This window comes from Scyliorhinus canicula, chromosome 2 (assembly GCF_902713615.1).
Source record: "Scyliorhinus canicula chromosome 2, sScyCan1.1, whole genome shotgun sequence".
Classification (NCBI taxonomy): domain Eukaryota; kingdom Metazoa; phylum Chordata; class Chondrichthyes; order Carcharhiniformes; family Scyliorhinidae; genus Scyliorhinus; species Scyliorhinus canicula.
The window spans coordinates 43,639,617-43,666,098 of record NC_052147.1 but is presented as its reverse complement, the minus strand read 5'-3'; positions in this window follow the sequence as shown (position 1 = coordinate 43,666,098).

The following is a 26,482-nucleotide window of genomic DNA, read 5'->3' as shown; positions in this document are numbered from 1 at the left end:
ACCTAAAACCCCCAACCGCACTCTCCCGCACCCTCTCCCCTGTCCTCCGGTGCCCTCAGTGATTTTCGATGTGCTTGGCCTTGCTCTATCGCTACGTCTAGGTGTCTCTCCAAGATGCACATTGGTGCTGGAGACAGCCAGCTGTTTACCTCATCCCGTGCCTTTGATGTCCCTGGCGGTTGTCCTCTGGGGGCTCTGGGGCCAGATAGCCCGGCTCATTTGTTGAGGGCACACGCACTGCCGTGTTGCCCTGTCCCATGTGCTAACCTCGAGTCGCGGCCTCATCAGAGGGGTGGAACCCAGTGGAGCTGGTGGCCACCGTCACCATGCCACGGGACGGGTCCTGTTTGGCACCCAGTTTCCCCTCCTTCCGGTCGGTGCCCATAGGCCCTGGGGTTCAGCTTGGGACGGAGGGGCAGCTGGTTCGAGCATCATCTGTCTCTCCCAGCTCTGGCGACGCCCCAATGTCTGAACCAAGGTGTCGATGCTCCTCAGTTATGGGGACATGCTCTGCAGCGCCTCGGCAATGCCCAACTGCGGCTGGGACAAGCTCCGCAGCACCTTGGACATTCCCATCTGAGAGAGAGACATGTCCCGCAGAACCTCATCAAGTTCAGTCTGGTACTAGGCATCACCCCCCAGCAAGTCGGACATTCTGCCGAGGCCCTCAGCCATAGTCGTCATCAACTGCGCGATGCCTTGGACACCTTCAGTCATGGTGCCGACATCGTGCACCAGGCTCTCCATTGCAGTCGCCACCCTAGCAGTGTTGGCCACGGTGCCAAGCATTGCCGACGACATCTCCTGTGCCCAATATCTCTGGGATTTCTCCGATTGGCTGTGGACCTGCTGGAGTGTTGCTAACATCTCCCTCTGAATGTCCTGACTGCACCCGAAGGTCTCCATCTGCTCTGGGTAACCCTGTTCTAGAGGCCCAGCTTCAGGCTGGGACCCAGCTGGATCCTGGTATCCTGGGATCCAGTAGACCTCCAACTGCTGCCTCACCTTGGGGTTCCTGCCTCCACCTGATGTGCATCAGCAGCTGTGTGGTGCTCAAAGATTGTTCCCCACAAACCTGACAAACGTTTCCCACCAAGATGAGAGTATCTGTGCTGCTGGAGGGTGGGGATAACAGCTGTGATGCAACGATCGCGTCTTCCTCAGTGCTCTCCTCTGAGGTGTTCTCATGGGAGGCTGGAGAGGGGGCACCCGTGATGGTCCGGTGCTGTCGGCTGGAGGACCTGTGGGTGAATGGACATGTGGTTAGTAGGAGGGATGAGTCAGTCAAAAAGTCACTAACAACTCACATTTGACATGTCCTCCGGGTGGGACCTGGTGGTTCCTCACCTCTGTGGCACCCACCGGCTTACACGTTTGGACCATCCTGTCCTCGGCCACTCCAATCACCTTCAGTGGCCGTTCCTCAAATGTGATGAGGGTTCTTAAGTCCAGCACCCCGCCCCCAGTCCGGGCCCTCTCCCAACGTTTGTGCGAAAGCTTCTCCTGCAGAGACATAGAGAGGGCATCGTTAGCCAAACACTTGGTTCACAATAGTGTGGTAGTAGTAGGGGGGTGATGTAAAAGAAGAGTTGGTGGGGGTTGAAGGGGGGACGAAGGGAGAGTTATGAGCCGCATGGAGAGTTGTGGGGGGGGATGCACAGGTGGGGGTGGATTGGTGTCCTCTCACTCATTCTGCCCGGTGTATGTCGTTGACCTTTTTGCAGCACTGGAGGCCAGTCCTCCTGGTCACACTCTCAGAGCTTACAGCCACCTCTACCTCATCCCAGGCACCACTGGCTGCCTTGTGGCTCATCCTTCGGGACCCCTGGGGGAACAGGATATCCCTCCTGGCCTGCACTGTGTCTAGGAGCCTGGCCAGGTCTGCATCGCCGAATTTAGGGGTCGGTCTTCTCGGCACCATTGTTGCCAGCTGGCTGGGGTTGGCTGAGCAAGTGCTGCTTAAGTGCTGCTCGACCTTGTTAGCGGGGGGCTGGCAAGCGCGGTCTCAGCGAAACCCATTAGGCCTCGTAGAGTGGACCAATTAATGTTGGATAGCATTGCCGGCCTCGCTGAGCCGAGCGCCGGGAAGCTCGCAGCAGTTCCCGCTCGCTACCACACTTAGAAATCTTTCTGGAGAATTAGTTGTGAACTGGACTAGTGTAATCCACAGTGGTGCGATTCTCCGCTGCCCACGACGGGTCGGAGAATAGCGGGAGGGCCTTCCTGACATTTTTCCAGACCTCCCGCTATTCCCCCCCCCCCCCCCCCCCCCCCCCCCCCCCCACGGCCGCCCCACGACACGAATCGCTGCTCACCGTTTTTTACGGCGAACAGCGATTCTCCCCTGGCCGATGGGCCAAGTTCCCAGGCCTCTACGGCCGTTTTCACGAACGCAAACACACCTGCTCTCACCGTTCGTGAAAACGGCCGCAAAGTGCCGTCCCGGACAACCATGGCACCGATTGGCACGGCCACACCACGGCCGTGCCAAGGGTGGCATGGGCCTGCGATCGGTGGGCTCCGATCGCGGGCAGTGGGTCCGATACCCGCGCACTCTTTGTTCCTCCGCCGCCCCACAGGATCAGTCCGCGGGGCGGCTGAGGGGCATGACGGCCGGCGCATGCGCGGGTTTGACGCATATGCGTGATGGCGTCATCCGCGCATGCGCGGGTTGGAGCCGTCCAACCCGCGCATGCGCGGTTGACGTCATCGTGCGCGTCAGCCGCCGTGACGCTTGGCGCATGGGCTTAGCGACGGTCGCTAAGCCCGCGATGCCGTGCTTCACGGGGCTGCGCTGCTAGCCCCGACCGGGGGGGATAATCGGGTCCCGGGAGGGGGCGCGGAGGCTGCCGTGAAACACGGCCAGTTTCACGGCATCCTTTACGACTCTCCGCATTTGCGGAGAATCACGCCCTGGTATGTATTTACTCTGTCCTCTGTCCTAAATCTCTTACAAACATTATACCAATGATTCCGTGTTCTATACTCCTTAATTTCTATATTGGGGGCAGTTTTCTGGCCGCGTTGTACCCGGGGCCAACCCTGCTATTTTAGGAAAATACTGGGCGAGCTCTCAAACGGGATTGAGCGGGACGCCAAACAGTGCACGATGGTCCAGGGCTGTTCCAGAATACTATTGTGGTTCACACCCTCACTGGGCACGAACCGGATTAGCATATTAAATTTCTAATTTAAACATACGAATCGGAGTTAAGCCGAATTCTTCCGGCTCCTGGAATTCTCCCAACATGAAGCCGGCACGGATCATTACTGATCTCCACAATGAAGATCAGACGTGATGATACCACCTGGGAACTTGGAGGCCATTGTAGCACCCTTGTGGTCAAGGGCATGGCAGGGCAGGAGCTGGCACTATCCCCAGGCATGCTGGCAGTGCCACACTGTTAGGATGCCGGGGGAGGGGCATTCCATGGGGGCAGGGCAGTTGGTGACACCATCGCGGAGCCCTGCTCGCATGGGGGAGCCGGTACCAGCGATTGAGGGTTACCTGGTACCCGTGAATGTTGGGGGCGGGAGCCTTTGATGGCGATTGGGGGGATGGCATTGACGGAGATTGTTGGGGGCGGTCGTCTTTGCCCGCAAGATGTGAAAAGGCTGTTAAAAAGGGCGCCCTGATCTCTGAGGATCCAACCTTGCCGGAGCCTTTGCGTCCAGCTATTCTCATTAATGGAGCAAATCTCCCTCCAGCTCCAAAAAATGACTAAGTGCTGGAAGATTGTGATTGGAATCGTGTTGAAACAGCTGGCATGCTTTGCACCGATTTCCATGCCTGAAATAACACTTAGGGCAGGATTCTCCATTTAGGAGACTAAATTCTCCCACCAGAGTAGAATCGCTCTTGGTCTACACTAGCGCTAAGAGCGATTCACCACCCCCCCCCCCCCCCCAACCCCTTGTCATGCTAATTTATGCATGGTGGAGAGCTCCCAGGATTCTTTTCCAAATCCTGCTATTGGACTGCTATTTTGAGTGTGCACCCAATACCGAGCTCTGGCAGCTGGCCCCCCTCCCCCCACAATGCAATTCCTGCCCCGCACCGCCGACAAGTAGGGGAATCCTCCCCCTCCCACTGCCACTGAAATTACTGTGTCACCCCCGCCCCACACAACACGTAGGTGGGTGACCCACCACCCCAGCCAGACTCTGATCAGAGACCCCCCCATCAGACCCCACATCAGACCCTCCCACAGACCCCATGTCAGACATCCCCTTATCAGAGACCCCCATATCAGAAAACGTCATCAGCAATGCCCCCATATCCAAGGCATCCACATAGAAACATGAATGCCAAAATCACTCTTGTCTTCCACATCACCATGTCTTTCCCAATTGAAAGAATGATTGTGGTAGTCACGTGATGTAAGCACAGGAACGGCTGCATTTTCGCAAGCTCTGATGCTATTCATATTTTAATCTTTTTTTATCCTGATGCACAACCTACAATTATTTTATCCTGATCTGTATAATCTGTTCTGCATTCCTGGAAGATCTTCATTAAAGTTTGGTGATAGCGAGCCGAGTTAAATCAATAAAACCCTTGGCTGATTGAGACGGCCAAAGATGAATAGCAAGCCTCTGCTTTGGCGATTCCATTGGCATTGAGATGATGGCTGCCATTGTGAGTGACGTTGTAGATGAAGGTCTTGGCTCCCTGCCACAGATTATTGGTGCTCGCTTTGATGAGGTGCAAGATATCTGGAAGAGGATGAATGAAGCAGAAAAGATAATCCTGCTATTCGACAGGACAGTTTCCTCAGTGTGTGCTCACCTTCAGGCCTCAGAAATCCTGCTGCATGATATGTCGAACATCTTGGCTGATTCCGGGATATGGGGCCGGAGAAGGAGGCTTAGTGCTGCCGATCTGTCCAGAGGAGCGGGGGATGAATTCCCGGCTGAATTTGAGAATTAGCTGCTGTGGTAGTATGACTAGAGGTACTACGGTACCTGGGAGTGTGAGCTACCATTGGTGGAGAAGGCTCGCTGCTCATTGGCCCAAGTGTTTGCATTCCATTGCTCGGGATGTAAGGTAGCTCCGCCCAATGAGGCGGGGTGTAAGAACCCGTGTTTCCCAGCAGCCAACCTTCTTTCTGTACTCGAGCTGCTGGGGAAACATCTTGTTTATTAAAGCCTTCAATTCGGACTACTCCTTTGTTTCAGTAGTTATTGATCGCGATTCAGCGGTCAAACTTGCACAATCTCGATTTGAAGGTTGGGTATTTTGCGCTCAACATTGTATCTGGTCTTTGAGGCATGGGGTCGGTCAGAGACTAAGACCACCTGTCTAACTTTGGTTTTTCCTCAGTGTTCGATGAGAAGGGTTGGAGACGGGTCTTCACCACCTTCTGGGGCCTAGTTGTCTTTTCACCATAGCTTTGGGATGACGACATGGTGGAGGTTCAGGTTTCGATGGAACTCTGGATAGAGCCTGGTTGTTGCTCAGTGATCCTGCCATGGCTTCAACCTTTCCAAGCTCTGTGGATGGTGATATTATCCTGAAGGTTGTGCAGTATTTGCCTAGTTTTGTTTTTATACATGTGCTCGAATCCTTGCATTTAAAATGAGAGAGTACACTTTATCTTTTTGATACCCTTCACTTTGTTTACAGAGAAGATAAGTAGTGCTGCAGCAGGGTGATGGGTAGATGCTTTGCTGTAGAGGTAGTTGGTATGGCCTTGTAAGTCTTCATTGTGGATGAGGAAAGCTCCCAGTTAGAACCATTAGCATTGTGTTATTCTTCTGTTGTTGTTTTGCGATTTTGGAACTCTTGCTTGTCTCCTATGAAGGAATTATACATTGTAGAAAAATCTGGGTTCCTTTTTTCTCTCTTTTGTGGTTGGCACCTCTGGTGTTGTTGGAGTGGTGGGAAATGAGTAATGGTGTGCACCCAGGCATGGTTGGTTAATCCTCGAATATCCAGTCTTTCTTGGGTTCGTCTTAGAATCTCTTTTTTCGGTTGAGGGTCTGGTTGGGTTGAGGTGTGAAGTACCCTGCTCCAAATGGTCTTGTATAGGGGCTCCCAACTGCCCTCCTTCTTGAAGGTTGGGCTCCCCTGAGGAAACAGTGTTCTGTTTCTTATGAGACTATGCGGTTCTGTCTTTTGTGAAGGTGTACATTGTTAGCCTTTGTTTGATGTTTAGTGGTTAATTCTGGTGTTCCTCTCTTTCTGGGGTTTCCTTTCTTTATCTTGGTAGGTGAAGTGCTGATACAGGCTCTGATTTGTTATATTTAGTTTTAGAGGGTTTCCCATAATGTGTCAGTGCTGGGGAGAGCCGTATCGCCTCCGGAGGCACTCCGTTGATGGGAGTCTTGACGGCTCTTCTTCTCCTTATCGTTGGGGTTTCCTTGGTAGAGGATGGCCGAAGCCTTCCTGTATCAGGGACTAGGGGGGCATAGCGGTGAGTGTTCACTGTCAAGAGATGTCTGGTACTGAGGTCAGTATCCTGCTGTTTCCCTTCGCTTGGGGAACCCTTTCATTGCCTGGAGGCATTGGGAGGCTGAGTTAGGTTTTAAATGTGTAGCTTTGTCTTATGGAGGCCGGCATGCAGCATGGGGCCATTTGCTCATGGCTTTATCCTGGTCTACTGTTATCCTCAGATCCCCTGCTCTGTTTGGTACTTTTTATCCTGGCATAGTCTCTGTGAAGGGAGTTGCCGACCAGAATGATTACAATCTGAATCAACTACAAGAATATTTGCTGGTCTTCCTGAATGAAAAGTGGAATAATGATTACCCTGTACCATAATGGGTTTTTGGGGTTTTGTTGCGTCTTCTGATTATATGTAAAATATCCCCTTAGAACTAATGTCTTTCTTCTGTGTTTCTTTTCTTTATCTTATGGTTAAAGAATCCTTAACTAAAAGTTACAGGCAGGTCTCACATCCAACATAAAGACGTTATAATGTGTCATTGGTGTCAATGATATGATTAGAGTTGGGGATGGTATGTTTTGGTACTCACCCGAGCATGGCACGGAAATCCTATCCTATATTCTTGTATGTACGAGACAGTATGTGTAATTTGTTATATTGAGTTTGAGTGGTGTTACGTATCCTGTCGGGGGTCAGTTAGCTCCTTGGGGGTCCATTAACTCTGTTGGTTGGACAACTAGTTTGTGACACAGAGTGATGCCAACAGTGCGTGTTCAATTCAGCTGAGGTTATTTATGAAGGCCCCGCCTTCTCAATCTTGCCGTCGTCTGAGGTGTGGTGATCCTCAGATTAAATCACCACCTGTCAGCTCTCCCTCTCAAGGGGGAAAGTAGCCTATGGCCACTCAGGACCACGGCGGCTCTGTTTTTCTTATCTGGTCAGGGGTAGGTGAGTTCCATTTCCCCCCCTTCTGAGATATCCTGTTGATGAGTGTCTAGATGATTCTCCTTCTCTCTGCCAATGGGGTTTCTTTGGTGGAGAGTGGTTTGAACTTTCCAATGATTGCAGAGCCTGAACCGTGTCTCTGATACTTGTAGTGGAACATAGAATATACAGTGCAGAAGGAGGCCATTCGGCCCATCGAGTCTGCACCAACCCACTTAAGCCCTCACTTCCACCCTATCCCCGTAACCTATTAACACCTCTTAACCTTTTTTTTGGACACTAAGGGCAATTTATCATGGCCAATCCACCTAACCTGCACATCTTTGGACTGTGGGAGGAAACCGGAGCTCCTGGAGGAAACCCACGCAGACACGGGGAGAACGTTCAGACTCCGCACAGACAGTGACCCAGCGGGGAATCGAACCTGGGACCGAACTAACTGTTCTCCTGTCCTTTTCTGTATTTATGTATGCTGAAACATTTATGCCTGACTGTACCAGTTTTGAGGATTTTGTTGCGTTATTTGTAAAAATGCAAAAACGCCAATAAAAATCTATATATGAAAAAAGAATAATTGTTGTAAGACATTTTTCAACCAAAATGTACCACCTCACACTGACTGCCCTTGAATTGAATCTGCACCTTTTGTCCAGTTCACTATTTTATCAAATCTCTTTGCAGATTCCTTTGATACTCAGAATAATTTATGCTTCCTATTTTAATATTATTTGTAAATTTGAACGCCATCCTTTAATCCTTCATCCCAAATCCTAAGTATAAACACTGAACAAAAGTAATCCAGAACAGAGTGCCGTGTTTTTTTTCAATATTAATGAAAAAATAGTCATAGGAGCACTCACAAATAATTTATCCAAATTTCACACTGCTCCAAGCACTTCTACCCTGCAAATTTGCAAGTGAGAAATGATGAGAGGGTTATTTTTAGCTTAATTGTTAGAGTCATTAATAATGAACTTGTTCACCACTTGTAACTACGCTCATATCAAAAAGTTAATAATTCACTTCAGCTAAAACCTGAGCTGGATTTTCATGGAGGCGGCTGGTTTGTTTCCGGATTACAAGCATGGACAGCGACCAGTTTAGTTCAGTTGGCTGGCAGCTACTTTGTGATAAAGAGTAAAGCCAACAGCACTGGTCCAATTCCCATACTGGCCGTGGGCAGCACGGTAGCACAGTGGCTAGCACTGTGACTTCATAGCGCCAGGGTCCTAGGTTCGATTCCCCGCGGTGACACTGTCTGTGCGGGGTCTGCACGTTCTCGGCGTGTCTGCGTGGGTTTCCTCCGGGTGCTCTGGTTTCCTCTCGCAGTCCAAAGCCGTGCAGGTTAGGTGGATTGGCCATGCTAAATTGCCCTTAGTACCCAAAAAGGTTAGGAGGGGTTATTGGGTAAGGGGGATGGAGTGGAAGTGAGGGCTTAAGCAGGTCGGCGCAGACTCGATGGGCCAAATGGCCTCCTTCTGCACTGTATGTTCTATGTTATTCATGAAGGTGCAACTTCTCAATCTTGCCTCTTGCCTGAGGCGTGGTGATCCTCAGGTTAAATCACCACCAGTCAGCTCTCACCCTGAAGGGAAAAGCAACCTCTGATCATGTGGGACTATGGCGACTTTACTTTTACAACCCTGGGCCTATTGGGAAGTAAACCTCCCAGTATTTGGTGGAGACAAACTGTCAGTTGGATCGTAGATGGGTGTTCCAGTCAATTAGTATTTGAGTGCGGCAAGTGGCAAAAGCGGCCATGGCCTGACCTGCTCCAGCATCCATCACTGTGACTGCCATTTGACAGTCATTTTTAAGATTGGAAAAATAAGAAGTGTAGACCCACATTTCAGAGGGCAGATGGAGACATGTTGGACAATCTTGCGCTCATCTGGCAAATGTGATCGGCAGGCCCAGAAGCAGATGGAAAATGCGCTTCTGGCCACGATCGGACACCAAAGGTGATTTTACGCTCGTTGGCCAATTAATGAGAAATCAGAATGAAAGACGCACTGAGAAAGGCTCAGCATTGCCTGGGATGGAGAGTATGGGAAGAGGGCGGGTGCTATGAAAACAGAGGATACAGGTAGGCGAGCGCTTCCATCAAGTTCTCTGAAGACCGATAGTTGCTGGGGAGCTGCCTTGTGGGGATAAAAAATAGACAGCAAATTGCATAGATGCAGCACATCCCAGCACTGACAGTAACTCCAAATAAACCTCAGTACTCAGACATCTTTTTATTATATTTCATTCCAGACATTTTATCCCATCTCGGACCGAGGTTGTAGTGAAAATGTGAAGGCTGTTTGGCTGATTGGCCTATCCGCCGACTGTAAAAGTGAATAGGCCGGGAAAAATCACTTTCAATTGACTCCTGAATGGGCTTAATTGCTGGTGGGCACTCTTCCGATGGCCGCGTGTGCCCACCAAGTTAAATATCGTTCACGTACGCGATGACGTCAGGTCACACGCCCAACATTTCCCCATGCAAATTCACGCATTGGCGGGTTGGGCATGCGCTTGCTAAAATGATGTGAAATAATAGGATAAAACTTGTAGATGCTTGTAAATATTTTTTCGACTTATCCTATGATGGAAAAGTATGCCATGGTGGGGGCAGCACGGTGGTTAGCACTGCTAAATCACAGAGGCAGGGACCCAGGTTCGATTGCGGCCTTGGGTGACTGTGTAGAGTTTGCACGTTCTCCCCATGTCTGCGTGGGTTTCCTCCGGGTGCTCTGGTTTCCTCCCACAGTCCAAAGATGTGCGGGTTAGGTGGAATAGCCATGATAGAATTGTCCCTTAGTCCTCAAAGATGGTTGGTTAACTGGGGTTACAACATTTTGCGGATAGGGCGGGGGAGTGTGCCCAAGCAGGAGAGTAGGTGCAGACTCAATGGGCCAGGTGGCCTCCTTCTGCACTATGGGGATTCTATGGATTCACTGCCATCACCCCTCCTCCCCCCCTCTCCCCCCTCTCCCCCACCCCCCACCCCGCCTACCTCCTGCACAATCAACACATGAAACAGTTGAATCTGGGTGTCTTTTGATTTAGTCTTTATAGCTGATGTTGCCAAATTTTTACTAAGAATTGAGTTCCTGGTAAAAATTGTTTTGAAACAAAGAAATAGAGCTCTTAGGAGACCTTTGCAAGATGTTGAGAGCAAAGGTGGAGGAGCAGGAAAACAGTTCGAGAAGGAAGAACCCACGGATAATGGGCCTGCCTGAAGGTGTGGAATGAGTGAGTGCCATGAGGTACGTGTTGAGGATGCTGGCGGGACTGGTGGTGGAGGGGGTTCTCGATAAGACCCCTGAAGTGAACAGAGCACACAGGTCTCTGAGGCAGAAGCCTAGAGCTGGGGATCCGCTGTGGATAGTGATCGTGAGACTCCATAAGTTTGTGGAGAAAGAAAAAAAATCTTGCAGTGGGCCAGGAAGAAGTGCAACTGTGAATGGGAGGGGAACAAGGTCTGAATATATCAGGACATTGGAGCTGAGCTGGCAAAACGGTGTGCAGTGTTCAACAAGGTCAAGGCGGTGCTATATCAGCAGCAGATCAGGTTTGAGGTGCTCTACCTGGTGAAATTATGGGTGACGTTTGAAGGTTAGGAATATTACTTTGAGACCCTAGAAGCAGCCGAGGACTTCATCAAGGAGCATAAACTGGAGGAGTACTGAATTGAACAATTCTGGGCGACTGAGGTGCTGGCAATTAGAAATAATTGGGAATATAGGTAGAGTGGGGGTTTTCTTTTCCTCCAAACTGGAGGGGGTTCTGTTTCTGGTTTATAATTTACTGTTGGGTTGACAAAGGGTAGCAGGGGTGAAACATTTATGTGGGGATGGCTGTCGCCACCCCCTCATCCCTCCTGTTTTCTGGGGCTGTGTATATTTTATCTCTTGTTTGTTTGTTCTTGGGGGAAGTGACCTAGAGTTCAGGATGAGTCTTTGTTTGGGAGGGGGAGGGTAAGGTCAGCAGGGAGCCTTCTTCACTGAGCAGTGGAGTTGGGGTGGGGGGTTGGTCAGTGGGAGGAGCCTTTGGGCAGGAGTTGCCATGCTAGCAAGTAATGCTGGTGAACGGAAGCAAGGTGGGAGAGAAGGCCGGGATAGGTGGCCATTGGGGGGGGGGGGGGGGGGGGGGGGGTGAGGACGGAGGGGTGGAGGGGATAGGAAGGGTGACACAACGAGGTGAGGTGGGAGAAGAGACATGGCCAGGGACGGAGAAGGGGGCCATCTTGGATGGTCCTGGTACAGAGTGGAATTAACAGGGCTGGAGCTAAAATGGGAGGATGCCTGATGGTAGAGAGAATGGAGGCATAAGCCTTCTGTAAGGGTGATAACGTGGAACATGTGAGGGCTCAATGGACCAGTTAAAAGATCTTGGGTTTTTGCGCACCTCAGGAGCTTGAAAGCGGAGGTGGTCTTTCTGCAGGAGACACACTTCCTTGTGTAGGACTAGGTTAGCCTATGGAAGGAGTGGGTTGGCCAACTTTTACATTCGGAGTTTGATTCAAAGTCGCGGGGTGTGGCAATTTGAATGAGTAAGAAAACGGGGTTTGTGAGCGCAAAGGAAGTGAGGGACCCGAGTGGGAGATATGTGATTGTGAGCGGGTATGAGAAAAGGGACACCAGTGGTGCTGGTGAATGTGTATGCACTGAATTGGGATGATGTAGGTTTTATGAGGGGGTTGCCGGCAGCAATCATGGACTTGGCCACTTTGCGACAGACAAGATTGGGTATGTTCGTGACCGTGCTTGAGGAGTTGTTCATCGCGAGGGGGGGGGGTGGAAAAGGGGAAAAATTTGTACAAACTTAATAGTCATTTGTTGGGAAGCCTGGATCCCAAATTGTTTATGTGTTGGAACTTTTTATCTACGTTTGTAATAAAATACATTGAAGAAAATTGTTTATTTGACAGGGCCATACGTCTTTAGTCAGATTGTTAGGTCTATGGAGAATTCCTGAAAGTTTGGTGCTTCAGCCAGTAGAGTTCACATCATCTCATTAGGTTTGCATATTTTACTTACTCCATGATTAGCCTGTTGTTGTTAGTATAAGCAAATGAGTTCGCTGCAGCTGCACTTAAAACTCTAGAGAGCTCTCTTGGCCTTTAATGTTGTTTTCTCCTGGTCTCCATTCTGTGCCAGAATTCACTGTTCATTAAAAATATTTTCAACATCTTATTTTGAGAGAAAATATCAAAACTCAGATTAAAACATTCCAACTGTAGTAACATTTCCGTTTATGGCTTAAGTTTTATTGTTGTACATGTTATTATTGTACATATTTAGCATTCAGCAATAGAATGTTTTTGTACTAATTCTCAATAAACCTGATTGGCAACACGAGCAGTGCTTTATTCTTTGATTTTGCATCATAAATGGTAAACATATACTCATTTAACCATGCCTACTAACAGAATATTCATGTTTTTATGAAGAAATAATTTGCAAAAGTCTATCTGTTTATCCTTCAGTAGCTAATAGAACAGCAGCAGAAGCACACATTATTTAGAGAGTTGTTGGGGAGGATTCTCCAGCCTTCCAGCCATGTATTGCTCCCACTGTCAATGGGAATTCACTTTGTAGCCACCCCACACCACCAGGAAACCCACAGGCAGGTGTGCGCTGCTGGTGGGACCAGAGAATCCTGCCATCAGTGAACAGCCAGAGAAAATATGCCTCCCTCCATTTGATTTTTTCTCAAATGCTTGCCTAGCTGTTGCTATGTTCTTAATTTGTAAAGTACAACATTTTTTATGATCCTGGGCCAGACCCCCAGGTGTTTGGTAAGATCCAGTTAGGGAGCAATGACGTTTTTGTTTAAACTTTAAAAAGTTTGTGATTCCCGTCATTTTCTCAGTGAATAAATACACAACATTCCACAGGATTAGAACAAAGATAAATAAACTTTACTATACAAGTCGGAAAGATAAAATAATTCACAATATCTATTCTATATTCTAACATTCAAGGTAAATACAAACATATCTGAATTAACAGATGAATCTGGTCCAACACAGAACATTGCACAAATAAATGGCAGATATGACCAAGACAGAGTCCATGGATTTCTCAACAAGCTGCCTAGACATCAGTAAACTGAGCCGAGCACTACTTCTTCAAAGGGTAAATTACAAAATAAGCAATTAGTTCTTGTGAACTCAAGAAAATGCCAAACTATTATAAAAGATCTCTGTGCATTATTAATGTAATATTTACTATTTGCTTATTTACACTTAAGTCTATCACAAATTTTGCTAATACGTACAAAGAAAACTAATTATTTCCTGCTTTTGTTTCTGTTACTTTGAGGATAAATATTTACTGTTCATTATTTCTAGTGGAAGAAAAAAATGCATTTAATGTAATGCTCTTCATGACTTCAGGTCATCCCATGTTATACTGCATGCAAAAGGGAATGGAAACTAATAAATGCACGTCTGGAAGACAGTTGTCTGAGCTGAACACTTGAAGTGCGAACAAAGTCCTTCACCAAATGCCTCAACAGTCCCCGCAGACCTCAACAACTTTAACTATAAACACAAACCGATAAGCAATTCTATTAACTCAGCAACAGCCAGTAAATGTCATCGGTAAATAACCTGAAAGCAGATCCCTTTAAACAGCATTTACGAGTCCGTCTTTCCTGTTGCTGAACACCTGTTCAGCTATGCAAGGTTAAAGGAGGGCATAAGCTGAATGGAGTGTTAAGGTTGAAAATGGCACCGCTAACATTAAATCAGTGTTAGATTCTGACTGGGCCCACAATCTACCTGCTCTGCATACATTTTTTGCATGTTCCCAGCAGCCATTCTAACTAGACTAAAATGGCATCTGGAGAATCCTGCACTGACATCTTTATGCATGGCATAGAAACCATTTTAGACCTGAAAATACAGGTGCTATGTAACCAAATGTGTGATGATATGCATTAGCAATCATGTATGTGGTGATAGACAAGACCTCCAACCAGCAGGTGGCAGTAGAGAACAAGCACGTGACACTGTTACCTCAGGGAGTCTAGGGATGGTCTTTGTAGTGGATAGTCACAATATGTAGTGGCTCTTAGGTTATTTATAATATTTAGTAGTTTTTCATAATATTCTTAAGGTTATCTAACCCAAGTAATTGTTGAACAATAAAACTTTAACTAGTCATGAACTAGACGGTCTCTAGTTCATTTATTCCGACCGGCCAAGCACCAGAACGTAACAACATATTTATGCCCTGTCTTTATGCCAAGGTGCAATAAGAATCACTTCTAATACTACTTGTGGTCTCCAGGTGACTTACAATACTGTGTTTCAAATACTCACACATCCTTGGACAGTAGACTGGAGTATGTATTTTTGTTGTTCAGTGATATATTCCTGTATTATATCCATCTTTATTTGGTTTTATTTGTTTATCTGAAAAAGTGTAGCTTTTAGACATTATGTTTGAATTAGTTTTTAAAAACTTTATTTATCCCAATAAGTGGTGAAGGGGTTAAAACTCTTCTGTATCGATCTGTATTACACACAAGCTGTTTCACTGTAGTTGTCATGCACAGGAAGAATGTCCAAGGACACATCTCACTGGTGATGGGGCCCAGAAAAGATAAGCCAGAGTTATTTATCAAATATGACAGAACCTTGGCATACAAATTAGCAAGAAAAAACAATAGACCTGATGATTGGGAAAAGTTTAAAATTTAGCAAAGGCAGACCAAGGGATTGATTAAGAGGGGGAAAATATAATTTGAAAGTAAACTAGCGGGGATTGATTGTAAAAGTTTCTATCGGTATGTAAAGAGAAAATGATTAATAAAAACTAATGTAGGCCCTTTACAGTCCGAAACAGGGGAATTCATAACAAGGAATAAAGAAATGGCTGAGGAACTAAATTCGTACTTTGCTTCTGCCGTCACAAAGGAAGACAGGAATAATGTACCGGAAGTTCTGAGAAACACAAGTTTTAGTGAGGAGCTGAAGGGAATTAGTTTAGTAGAGAAATGGTTTTGGGGAAATTAATGGGATTGAAGGTTGACAAATCTCCAGGGCCTGATTGTGATGAATGTTATCAGTAGCTGATATAATGGTACCTTACCTTTAATGCATTGGCCCTTTAAGACCGGGCTTGGAACCCTGGGGACTCCGCCTCTGGCTTCGCCCCCAGGAAATGGTATATAAGATAAGGCTCACTCAGGCTACATGTGATGAGCACACTTCTCGGCTGCTGTACAGTTCTCAGATGATTAAAGCCTTTGAATCATCTATCTTCTCTCCTGTGTCGTGATTGAGGGTATCTCACTGATAATTTTTAACCCAGAGTACTTAAAGAAGTGGCCCTAGAAATAGTAGATATATTGGTGGTCATTTTCCAAAATACTTTGGACTCTGGAATGGTTCCTGCAGATTGGAGGATAGCAAATGTAACCCAACTATTCAAACAGAGAGGTCGAGAGAAAACAGGGACTATAGACCAGTGAGTCTAACATCGGTAGTAGAGACGTTGCTGGAGTCCATTATCAAGGATTTCATAGCACAGCATTTGGAAAGCAGTGGTGTAATCCGACAAAACCAGCATGGATTTACGAAAGAAAAATCATGCTTGACAAATCTATTAGAATTCTTTGAAGATGTAACGAGTAGAGTTGACCAGGGAGAACCGGTGGATGTGGTTTATTTAGACTTTCAGAAGGCTCACATGGCAGATTAATATATAAAGTTAAAGTGCATGGGATTATGGGTAGTGACTTGAGATGGACAAAAAACTAGTTAGCAGACAGGAAGCAAAAAGTTGGAATAAATATGTATTTTTCTGATTGGCAGGTAGTGACTTGTGTGGTACCGCACTGATCTGTTCTACGACCCCAACTGCTCACATCATATATTAACAATTTGGATGAGGGAACTAAATGTATTATCTACAAATTTGCAGATGATACAAAGTTGGGTGGCAGGGTGAGCTGTGAGGAGGATGCAGAGATGCTTCAGCGGGATTTGGACAGGCTGAGTGAGTGGGCACATGTATGGCAAATGCAGGATAATGTGAATAAATGGGAGGTTAGCCACCTTGTTAGCAAAAATAGGAAGTCAGATTATTATTTGAATGGGAGTAAATTGAGAGAGGTGGATACTCAGTGAGATCTTGGTGTCCTCATGCATCAGTCGTTGAAAGTAAGCGCGCAGGTACAGTGGGCAGTAAAGAAGGCAAATGGTATGGGGGAGGCTAAATCGATTAGGATTATATTCGCTGGAGTTATGACGAGTGAGAGGGGATCACATAGTAACTCAAAAAATTCTGAGAGGATTAGACAGGATAGATTCAGAAAGAATGTTCCCGATAGTGTGGGAGTCCAGAATTGTGGGTCATAGTTTGAGGATAAGAGGGAAACCTTTTAAGACTGAGGAGAGGAGAAATTTCTTCACCCAGAGAGAGATGAATCTGTGGAATTTGCTACCACAGAAAGTAATTGAGGCCAAAACGTTGTATAATTGTGCCAGAGGACTGGAGGGTAGCAAATGTGGTCCCTTTGTTCAAGAAGGGGAGTAGAGATAACCCCGGTAACTATAGGCCGGTGAGCCTCACGTATGTTGTGGGTAAAGTCTTGGAGAGGATTATAAGAGATACGATTTATAATCATCTAGATAGGAATAATATGATTAGGGATAGTCAGCATGGTTTTGTGAAGGGTAGGTCATGCCTCACAAACCTTATCGAGTTCTTTGAGAAGGTGACTGAACAGGTAGACGAGGGTAGAGCAGTTGATGTGGTGTATATGGATTTCAGTAAAGCGTTTGATAAGGTTCCCCACGGTCGGCTATTGCAGAAAATACGGAGGCTGGGGATTGAGGGTGATTTAGAGATGTGGATCAGAAATTGGCTAGTTGAAAGAAGACAGAGGGTGGTGGTTGATGGCAAATGTTCAGAATGGAGTTCAGTTACGAGTGGCGTGCCACAAGGATCTGTTCTGGGGCCGTTGCTGTTTGTCATTTTTATAAATGACCTAGAGGAGGGTACAGAAGGTTGGGTGAGTAAATTTGCAGACGACACTAAAGTCGGTGGAGTTGTAGACAGTGTGGAAGGATGTTGCAGGTTACAGAAGGACATAGATAAGCTGCAGAGCTGGGCTGAGAGGTGGCAAATGGAGTTTAATGTAGAGAAGTGTGAGGTGATTCACTTTGGAAAGAAAAACAGGAATGCGGAATATTTGGCTAATGGTAAAATTCTTGGCAGTGTGGATGAGCAGAGGGATCTCGGTGTCCATGTACATAGATCCCTGAAAGTTGCCACCCAGGTTGATAGGGTTGTGAAGAAGGCCTATGGTGTGTTGGCCTTTATTGGTAGAGGGATTGAGTTCCGGAGCCATGAGGTCATGTTGCAGCTGTACAAAACTCTGGTACGGCCGCATTTGGAATATTGCGTACAGTTCTGGTCGCCTCATTATAGGAAGGACGTGGAAGCTTTGGAACGGGTGCAGAGGAGATTTACCAGGATGTTGCCTGGTATGGAGGGAAAATCTTATGAGGAAAGGCTGATGGACTTGAGGTTGTTCTCGTTAGAGAGAAGAAGGTTAAGAGGTGACTTAATAGAGGTATACAAAATGATCAGAGGGTTAGATAGGGTGGACAGTGAGAGCCTTCTCCCGCGGATGGAGGTGGCTAGCATGAGGGGACATAGCCTTAAATTGAGGGGTAATAGATATAGGACAGACGTCAGAGGTAGGTTTTTTACGCAGAGTGGTGAGGCCGTGGAATGCCCTACCTGCAACAGTAGTGAACTCGCCAACATTGAGGGCATTTAAAAGTTTATTGGATAAGCATATGGATGATAATGGCATAGTGTAGGTTAGATGGCCTTTAGTTTTTGACATCCCATGTCAGTGCAACATCGTGGGCCGAAGGGCCTGTACTGCGCTGTATCGTTCTATGTTCTATGTTCTAATTTCAAGAAGGAATTAGACATAGCTCTTGAAGCTAAAGGGATAAAGGGATATAGGGGGAAGGCGGGATCAGGGTATCAGCCATGATCATCATGATGGCAGAGCAGGCTCGAAAGGTTGAATGGCCTCTTCCTCCTTCTATTTTCTATGTTTCTATGACAGGGGAACAGTGTGGGATCTTTTCAGTGGTGCCAGCCTGTCGGGAGGGGGAAAGTAGCTATCCAGAATTGTTATTAAAGCAGGCCATTTACCATAGGAAACAACATTCTACTTAGACAGGGCAGGTGATTGATATCCACATTCGTGATAATGGGGAGCGGTGATAAATATTAGGGGGCACATATACATGCCTTTGTACTGATTGGATAGTTTAATTAAGCATGCGGACCTTTGATGTAATTGGCTAGTTATTCTCATATACTATGAATGATGTAACCTTAATTAATCGTCTAGATTGGATAAGTCAAGATAACTAATACCAAACGATTGGTACATGCTAATTTCTTGTAATCGAATCTCAAATTATATCTGCCTGTACCATTCTTAAATCTGTGGTCCCTGGCATCCCAACTTGGAATGCCACGAGCCCCGCTATAGCATTGTAATACAGGCCTGCAAGAGCCTTTGTCTGGTTTCTTGTGAGTGGGAGAGTGAAGTACACGAAAAGTAGAATAGCTGTACTTTTCCGCCACAACAGTCTTCTCAATCGTCTCTTTATTCCATGGATCACAGCTATATTTTCTGGATTTGCCCTCTGATTAAATTTGTCATCTTATTCACTGCTGTGAGCTTCATCTCTTTCTTTTAATTTGTTTACTTTTGTATCCCTTTTCTTATCACAAGTTCATAGAAATATAGCTCACTGTTTAAATTTCTAGTTTTATTTGGAATATGGATTTAGTACTTTTTCAGAAAATATGAATAGTATACTGCATTGAATCAAGAAACATTGCGCTGAATGTTACAGGGGGCTGGGCAACATATTGCCTGCTCCCCTGGAAAGGTTCTCACATGTTAGCTGACCACATTTAACAAGGTTGCCTCGCAACAGCAACACTTTGTGGGTTGTCTAAACAACATGGGGGTGGCACTCAATGGGAGCAACTTCCACCTTCTGGAGCTGGGAAGCAACTGTGCTAACCTGTGCTACCGTGTTGCCCACGTGGAATTCCTCTCAGTGGAGGCGGAAAACCGCGGAGGCCACGGAGAATACCAGGTCAGGCCCGCTAATGATATGCCAACGGTATTTACTGCACATGTGGAGTGGAACACATTGACGCTGCTGTCGAGGCACCGGAGAGTTGTGATTTGGCGTGAAACTGGCGCCCACCACGATTTTGGTGTCAAAACCGATTCTCCCCCAATTGCGTTTCCCAATTCCGGAGTCAGCCAACAGAGAATCCCGCCAAGGGATTTTAAAAAGGCTTTCCAAAAGAATTCCACCAAAGTTCATGCACAAGCTGGCATTAACGCACGTAAACATATCTATAACCTTCTGCAAGTTTGATTTCTGACGTTACATTGAAATAAATCTTAATGTGAAGCCTATTAATTCTCTGGGCAATAGGACAAAATTATCACTGTTATTTCATCATAAATTGGCTGTGTCTCTTTTAAACCTTCTGACAATTGATTATGAACTCTTAATTTATTGCTGGGGTTTAGAATGTACTTACGGTACCAGCAGTAAACTTTGTATGCTTACTCAACACATGCATGAAAATGTTCCAAATCCTAGAATATGATGCATTCTAAACAAGAGAGAAGTAAATCATGAAAATATAACAAGTAATAATGTTGACTTCCAAAAAAATTGAAAGGAACATTCAACAGCCTGCCCAAGTACCCTCTGATGTAAGTTCATCATGAAAGGAACAGACTGCTCAAGGAAAGATGCCAACTCAGTAAATATTAGTCAAATATAGTAGAGATGGGCCGAATGCCCTCCTTCTGTGCTGTAGGAATTCTATGATTCTTTGGGATGACTTGCCCTTGCCATGTAATTTACTGAAGAATATAACAGCATATTTTTTCTTTTAATACTATTACTATACTAATGGAATTTACTATTTCAAATATAACTGGAGGAAAATAAATAAACTCAGTCATGATGCAACAGTACATGAAGACATTTTTTTTGTTTCATTTCAGTCTGTGCTTCATTTCTGTCTGTGGGTACACATGCTTTTCTTATTAATAATGGGTTGTCGACATTCCAGCACTCAGGCACAGAAACATTGCTTATGCCTGAAATGTCTTCATTCTTTAAAAAATTAAAATAAAATAATATTGACTTTGTATCTGTAGATGGCACTCTTGCTTCAAACCTGTAGCTTTCCTATTTTGTGTGGACAACTGCAAGTCTTGAGATGCGGGAATATTCATATGGTGGATGTCTTTCAAAATCTGCGATACTCTAATTAAGATTCACCAAGTTGCAGGTGTATAATGATCTGTCGCATATAAGATTGGTCAGAAGTCTTCCTTTGACTGGATCCACTGAGAAGATGACAGTGACGTATAGAGTAAGCAATGCAGAGTCGGGTTATTCAAGTATTTTGACTGTCTGCTGCATAAATGTATAACCTAGAGCCACATACAGGGGATAATTTGAACTTAACTCACCAGGTGGGAGGCACACACTGGATCAGGTGGAACACTGATTTTAAACTTCGCCCAATGGGATTAATTTTAACCTACTTAACCTATTCCATCAATCAGGAGACTGATAGGATTGGATAGAATGTTGGTTTCACACCCTGACCGAATTTACTCTCCAAAAAAGCAGTAACCACTGGCCTCTCACCCACCGACTTTGGTTAAAATTCCCCCCATAACATCCAGATCAATGTTCCTATTATATTTTGTAAATATGGCACTAACATAACTTTGTGTTCTGATTTAGGAATTGCCCATGAATGAGCAATACCTCTAAGAATGGGCCTTTCAAAATTCTAAACCAATTAAATTTAAACAGGATAAGCTGGTCAAAAGCTTGGTCAAATGGGGACCAAGTTGTGTGAGCTTCAACCATTGGGTTCCCAAAGTTTGAAAACACTTGGCCTATGCCATCTATTTAAAGTGCGCTTTTTTTTTTCAGGGTGCACAAACCGCCGGTCATGTTTATAAGGCATGGAAATTGTTCCAATCTGTGGAGTTCATCCCCAGCATTCAAGTGAACTTTAGGGTTCCAGCTATGAAGCCGATGGTGTCCAGTGTATTCTCTGGAACATTTCAGTATCATTTTGCTAGTATGTGGTACCATGGGCCACAAATGAAATAACTATTAATGTCCATTAGCACAGAAGGAGCACACACTCACTTGGCAGCCCTTTTCTAGAAGCAGATCAAATGTCTGTGTTCTGACATTCAATTGGCCAAGAAGCCAATCCTTGCATCTGCCTTTCTGAAAACAGTAAACAATTTACTAATATGATCAAACATCCTGGAATATGAAAGCTAATAAGAAACAAGCACAGCATAAGAGTAATAGGATCAAAGGACTTATGACCAGAACTATGCCATTCGGCCCTTTGAGCCTGTTCCTTCATTCAATCAGATCATGGGTTATCTGGTTTCGGTCTCAATTCCAATTTCTTGTTTGCTATCCGCCCCCCCCCCCCCCCCCCCACACCATCACCACCTCCCTCCATGCCGCATAACCCTTAACTTCATTGTCTATCAAAAATCTATCAAACTCAACCTTCAATAACCCAGATTCTACTACTTTGTGGGGAAGAGAATTTCACAGATTAACGACCCCCTGAGAGAAAAAAACCCTCCTCATCTCTATCTTATAAGGACAGGATAATACAGTGGTTAGCTCTGCTGCCTCACAGTTCCAGATTCAGGTTCGACACCGACCTTGGGTGACTGTCTCTGTGGAGTTTGCATGTTCTTCCTGTGTCTGTGTGGGGTTCTTCCGGGTGCTCCGGTTTCCTTCCACAGTTCAAAGATGTGCAGGTTAGGTGGATTGGTCATGCTAAATTTCTCTTAGCATCTAGGGATGTGCAGGTTAGGTTATAGCAATAGGGCAGGGTGGACAGGGAATTGGACCTGGGGAGAGCACTCTTTCGGAGGGTCGGTGTAGACTCAATGGGCCGAATGGATTTCTTCTGCACTGTAGGGATTATATGATTCTTCACCACTTATTCTTATTCTTCAACTGTGTCTCCTAGTTCTGTCTTCCCCACAAGAGGAAACATTCTCCAAATTTCCACTCTATCAAATCCCCTCAGGACCTCAAATGTTTCAATAAGATCACCTCTCATTCTTCTAACCTCCAATAGGTATAGGCCAAACCTAATCAACCTTCCTTTGTAAGATAAGCCCTTCATTTGGGAAATGATTTGAGTGAACCTTCTCTGTGCTGCTTCCAACACAATTGTATCCTTTTCCAAATAAGCAGACTACAACTGTACACAGTAATCCAGATGCGGGGCTGGATTCTCTGCCGGTAGTGGAGTTACCGATGAGGTGGAGAATCTGATGCCCACCCACCCACCCCTCCCCCGCTGGCATCAGGATCAAGATTTGTGCCCCATGGCCTCAGAAGGATCAAAATGGATCATTGACACATTAGCATTCGCTTACCGGGCCGGGCACCATATTCTCCGGGCCCGCGTGGTTCTCCGGTCCTCTGGGTCAGACATCATGTGATGAGAATTACTACTGGTTCTGACAAATGTGGATCTGACGTTGTGGACCTCGTGGCGGGCAAGGGAGTAACTCTTTAAGGGATTTGCACCCAAAGTCCATTGGAGGTCTACCCTCCCCCCCACAATGCAAGACCTGCCCACGCCACCCACCTTACCACTCCCACAGAGTCCTTTTAAATAAAGAGACCCACAGAGACCCCCTAACTAATGAGACTCCCCATGAAGATCCCCGAAATAAAGAGGTCCCCAGAAACCCCCCAGAAGAGAAACCCCTGTAAGGAAGCCACCCCAGAAGAGAGACCCATCTGGAAGCCTCTCAGAAGAGAGACCCTGTTGGAAGCCCCCAGAAGAAATACCCCTGTCTGGAAGCCCCCAGAAGAGAGTCCCCTGTCTGGAAGCTAGACAGAGGCAGTGCAAACGATTACTGCTTTAACATTCACCTGGACAATACGCCTATTGGCTCAGGCACAGGAAGCAGCATCTGTCAATTCCTGGAGAGAGAAATCCAGTCAGCTGAGTATAAACCCCCCTCAGATCTTTGATCTACAAACCATTCATTAATTTCGCTCTGACATTGTCTGTGATTATTAGACATTATTAGTCTGTGATTGACACCTTCCACACCCCCGAGCTGTCAGCATTGTTGCGTTCATCTCCCTTCACAGTTCAAGTGGTTAACTTTGAAATGTTTAGCTGAGAAATTAACCCTAATGTTTACAAACATCAATCTTTGACAGCTCCTGAACCACTTCATTTTTCAAAAAATGTTTTATTTTTTAAATTTAGAGTACTTAATTATGTTTTTTCAACGAAGGGGCAATTTAGTGTGGCCAATCCACCAACATGCACATCTTTTGGTTGTGAGCGTGAAACCTATGCAGACACGGGGAGAATGTGCAAACTCCACACAGCCAATGACCTGCGGCCAGGAATCGAACCCGGGTCCTGAGTGGCGTAGGCTACAGTGCGAACCACTGCACCACCGTGCTGCCCTTCCTGGAGCACTTCAAACAGAGTTAAGAGCTGTTAGTTTCAAGCTGCCCACTTCAAAGCCACTCAACCATGAAGGGAGATGATTGGAAAGCACTGGCCTAAGGAAATTTGGAGGACCATGACCAATGCCGCTACTGTCTCTGTAGCCATTTCTTTGAAGATCCTAGGATGCAGACCATTTGATCCTGAGAGTTTGTCAGCCTTCAAGTCTTTCCCAGCATCTTTGCCATTCTGATTGTTTTAAGCCCTTCTCTCCCTGTCACATCTTCATTTCAAAGTATCTTTGGGAAACTGTTTAAGTATTCTTCAGGAAGGCAGGCACAAAATACTTCACTTCCCCAGACTTACTCTCCGGAGGATGAGCACTAGTTTTGGCTACTCTTTTTCGATATAAATACTTGTAAAAACTCTTACAATCTGGTTTTATGACCAGCAAGCTTTCTCTTGTATTGTACTTTCTCCCAATTCATTTTTCTTAGTCATTCTTCGTTCTTAAAATGTGTCCAATCTTCTGACATCTCATTAATTTTTCCAGATTTGTGCAGTGTTTCTTTTGATTTGCTCCCACTTTTAATTTCCTTGTTTAACTTGAGATGATGGGACCATCATCTAAAATCTTTCTTTCTCATTGGCATAGATTTTGCTGCAAGTCCATAAGACCATAAGACATAGGAGCTGAATTAGGCCATTTGGCCCATCAAGTGTGCTCCGCCATTCAATCATGGCTCATATTCTTCTCATCCCCATTCTCCTGCCTTCTCCCTATAACCCCTGATCTCCTTATTGATCAAAAACCTATTTATGTCTATCTTAAAGATACTCAGTGATTTGGGTCCACAGCCTTCTGCTGCAAAGAGTTCCACAGATTCACCACCCTATGGCTCAAGAAATTCCTCCTCATCTCTGTTTCTCTGTTTTAAAGGATCGTCCCTTTAGTCTGAGATTGTGTCCTCTGCTTATCTTTTCCTACAAGTGGAAGCATCATTTCCACTCTATCCAGGCCTTGCAGTATCCTGTAAGTTTTAATAAGATCCCCCCTCATCCTTCTAAACTCCAACGAGTACAGACCCAGAGTCCTCGACCATTCCTCATATGACAAACTCTTCAATCCAGGGATCATTCTTGTGAACCTCCTCTGGACACTTTCCAAGGCCAGCACATCCTTCCTTAGATATGGGGCCCAAAACTGCTCACAATACTCGAAATGGGGTCTGACCAGAGTCTTATGTAGCCTCAGAAGTACATCCCTGGTCTTGTATTCTAGCCCTCTCGACATGAATGCTAACATTGCATTTGCCTTCCTAACTGCTGACTCCACGTTAACCTTAAGAGAATCGTGAACAAGGACTCCCAAGTCCCGTTGTGCTTCTGATTTGCTAAGCATCTTCCCATTTAGAAAATAGTTTATGCCTCTATTTCTCCTTCCAAAGTGCATAACCTCACACTTTTCCATATTGTATTCCATCTGCCACTTTGCCACTTGCCTAGCCTGTCCAAGTCCTTCTGCAGCCCAACTGCATCCTCAATACTATCTGTCCCTCTACAGGTCTTTGTATCATCTGCAAACTTACAACAGTGCCTTCAGTTCCTTCTTCCAGATCATTAATGTGTATTGTGAAAAGTTGTGGTCGCAGCACCAACTCTTGAGGCACACCACTAGTCACTGGCTGCTATCCTGAAAAAGACCCCTTTATCCCCACTCTCTGCCTTCTGCCAGTCAGCCAATCCTCTATCCATGCCAGGATCTTACCCTTAACACCATGGGCTCTTAATTTATTTAAGTCAAAGGCCTTCTGAAAATTTAAATAAATCAAGTCCACTAGTTCTCCTTTGCCTAACTTCCTTGCTACTTTCTCAAAGAACTCCAACAGATTTGTCAGACATGACTTCCCTTGACGAAGCTGTGCTGACTCAGTCCTATTTTATCATGCACTTCCAAGTACTCCGCAATCGCATCTTTAATAATGGACTCTAAATCTTACCAATAATCAAAGTAAGGCTAACCGGCCTATAATTTCCAGTCTTCTGCCTCCCTCCCTTCTTAAACAGAGGTGTTACAATAGCCACTTTCCAGTCCTCTGGGACCCTTCCTGCCTACAGATTCCTGAAAGATCACCACCAATGCCTCCACAATCTCCTGAGCTATCTCTTTTAGACCCTGGGGTGTAGTCCATCTGGTCCAGGTGGTTTATCCACCTTCAGACCTTTCAGTTTCCCCAGAACCTTCTCCTTAGTAATGATCACTGCACTCACCGCTGCCCCCTGGTTCTCCTGGAGCTCTGGCATCCCACTGGTGTTTTCCATTGTGAAGACTGATGCAAAGTAACTATTCAGTTTGTCCGTCATTTCTTTGTTTCCTATTATTACTTCTCCAGCTACATTTTCCAGTGGTCCAATGTCTATTTTTGCCTCTCTCTTAACTTTTATATATTGAAAAAACTCTTCCTATCTTCCTTTATATTACTAGCTAGCTTGCACTCATACTTCATCTTCTTCCCCCTTATTGCTTTTTTAGTTGTTCTCTGCTCGCTTTTAAAGGGTTCCCAATCCTCTGGCTTCCCACTAATC